General features: G+C 41.6%; 1 pseudogene; it reads right to left on the bottom strand.

Moving 5' to 3' along the window:
* Positions 1-404: 404 nt before the first annotated feature.
* Positions 405-2,445, bottom strand: LOC149149676 (glutamate receptor 3.5 pseudogene; annotated as a pseudogene).
* Positions 2,446-3,205: the final 760 nt, after the last annotated feature.

A 3,205-nucleotide genomic window follows, 5' to 3' on the forward strand; every position in this document is an offset into this window, starting at 1 on the left:
TTTAATAAAACAAACTTTAAACTAACATTCTGTTGATGATTTGGCTAATTATGAGGCAAAACTGGAGCGCAGATCTCCATAGGACCAAGATTGGAATCAAATCGCATTCTCTGGCTGTAATGGATAATCTTCACTTTAGTTTGGTTTGCCACGTCGCATAACCTTCAAGCTAGTAGTCCACCGATTCAGCTGATAATGACAACAATCGCTGGCAGTCCCACAAAATCTCCAAAAGATTAATTGCTGGCGGAAATCATGGAACAACATCCTGTATGGGGTAATGAGGCCAGTCACACGATTTCGGTGGAGCTAAGATGTCGCTACAAATCGTTATCAAAAATAAAGGCAAAGCCCAATTACCGCCGTGGCAAACCAAATACCCAATCATTACCATGTTTTTCTTTTTAATGATACTGCAGCTTTTATATCAGCAACACGGAAACATCAAACAACAGCTGCTATGACAAGGAAAAATCCACCAGTCATAGACCACATCTCTACCGTGAATGGTTGCAGAAAAGCCCAAGCGTCACTGGAATTTTTCTCTCACAGCGGAGCCACCACAGCAAGGCCAGCTTCTATGTAAGGTTGCGTGAAGTCCACAAACCTTGACCGATGTGTCACAATCGTAATGTCCCCAACTACTGCATCAAATTTCTTTAAGGCAACCTGTTGCACAAGCTCGTCGTAATTGGGATTTTTATGGCCATTTCCAAAAGCTACAATCGTGTAGGGAAGAGCATAATATAATAAGCGCGCTGCAGCAATAAATACATTAATGCAGAAGCCATCGAACACGTTGTTATCTTCTACTTTCACAAACTCTTGAAATCCAACCTTTCTGGGCACACCTATGACAAGATTTTTACCATTGTTTGGGAGGGCCCATCCTCGTGGCACAAGTTTGTTTTCACCCGGCCATATTACATCATACAGTTTCTGACCTACACTATGTATGGCGTGTGAGTTGGAACCCTTTATTACTGGAGGCGTAACAGATAGACCTGATTTATTTACCCAATAACCCACCTTGCGATACCCTGTTCCAACAATATTGATGATCTCAAAACTAGAACCATTTAAGTCCCCTCTGTTATCACACTCACTGGACCGGTTAATTCTGTAAAATTAGTTTGTGACACTATCTTCAGCAGTTTTGGACCTTCGTCAAAGGCCTTGAGTTTTGCTAGCTCTGTTTTGTTTCCACTTGCGCTGGATACCTGAGGATACTCTGTAAAAGACACAATTCCCCCTTCACTTATGAAAGTATGTAAAGAGTGAGCAATTGCCCAGACAGCATCGTAAGCATAGTATCCAAATGCATTTAAGCGAGCATCAACACTCCCAGCTTTATGTAGATTGTTCCATCTAATAGTGAAATCATGCTCCTTATCTGAAACTGGAATATGCCGACGTAAACTGATGACTCCTTGGAGTGAGTTCATGGTATCATAATCAAGAATGCTAAAATCCAAAGCAGAAAACAGCCAATCTGTAGCTATCCAAACATAGCCACTGTTCAACATTCCAAGGTACAGTGCTTCAGAGAAAAGATTCAGACCTGCATCAGGATTCATATGTACCACAAAGATTCGTGACTCCATCAATGCTAACTGTACCAAGACACTACCGATGTCACTTTCACTGGCTCCAGAGGCAACGCTTCTTTACGATAAATTTTAGATCTTACATCTCTAGGTGCATCACTGAGGGCCGATATTCCATTTCTCCCATAGTCATCATCTATATACACAGCGACAACATTCCTCCACTCATAAGAGCCAATCACGGCAGCAACTGCTGCCATTTCATAGAAATCACTGTGTGCTATGCGAAAAAATAAAAATAAAATAAGGGTATTGATATGAGGCGAGAGTTGGGTCTATTGCTCCAAATGACAGAGTTGATATGTGGAGTTCACTTGTTACATACGAAATGACATGAGCAAGAACAGAGTACTGTGGCCCTAGTATTGCCACATTGTTCCATTTTATTGTCTCCATAAACTATCCAAGCAAGATTACGAAGACCATAACGCCTCATTGTCTCTATTTGCAAGTGTTGCATCTTTATAACCATCCGTGTACCATCTTTCAAAATACCATCATGAACTTGTGCAATTGATACTGCTGCAATTGGTATTTTCTCCACATAACTCTTTGCCTCTGATTGCTAATGATATTTCTGAATTGTGCTTGTGCAGATAGGAGCTTTGAAGTCGCTGCGGCCTTTTGAAGAGCTGGAGCATATTACATAATTTAAACAATACATTATGATTTCTTCTTCAAAACAGGGTTTTGAAGAAGAATCAATCTCTGACGTGAGACGGAGTCTAACACATCCATCAGCATTATGTCACAAATGACCTTATCCTTATACCTGCCAATATGGAACTCCACTTTGCATTTCCCATCTACCAACAATTGATGGCATTTTTGCAGCCATGATACCTTGTAAGGAGTGGGGTGCTTCAATTGCTTCAACCCCAACTTCTCCACCATCTTTGTGACGACCAGGTTTTCTGTGCTTCCGCTATCGATAATTAGCTTACAGCACTTGCTGTGTGACTTACAAATAGTCCATAACAAAGCTTTCCTTTGAGTTTGTTCAGTTGTTTCTTTGGCTGGTTTCAGCAACACCTTGTTCAAAACTAAGGCTTCCACTGTTTCCGGCACATTTTCTGCTTCTTGGGGAGGTGCCTCTGCTTCCTCTGGCTGTGTGACATACGCACCCCTCTATCCAGCTTGTTCTGTCTCAGGACACTCAAAAGATCTGTGCCCCCACTTGTGGCACCTGTAACATGATAACTAGCTCCTATGCCTCAGCCATTTCCCCTGCCTCGCTGATATGGTCTGCCACCTCTCGTGCTGCCACCTTTCTCTGTGGTCCCAGAATTTTTGGAACTGCTGCCTTCTTCATTACTGCTGGCAGTTCATCCTCTGCCATAATATTATCCTCTTCCTTTGTTGATTCCCCATCCTCTCCTAGAATTTTTTTTCCTAGTGATATTCTCCTTTTCTTTCATAGCACTCTGATATGCTTCTTCTATGTTTTTCGGGGAAAGAATGCTGATTTCATCTAATATTTCTAACCTTAAACCATTTACATACCTGGATGTTTTCTCCGGGGTGTCCTCCGTATAATCGACTCTTAAATTTACCAGGTAGAATTATTCAGTGTACTCTCTTTTTGTCATCCCTTTCTG

This window comes from Pinus tabuliformis, chromosome 9 (assembly GCF_031772625.1).
Source record: "Pinus tabuliformis cultivar Carrire ecotype Pingquan chromosome 9, CPIR1, whole genome shotgun sequence".
NCBI lineage: Eukaryota > Viridiplantae > Streptophyta > Pinopsida > Pinales > Pinaceae > Pinus > Pinus tabuliformis.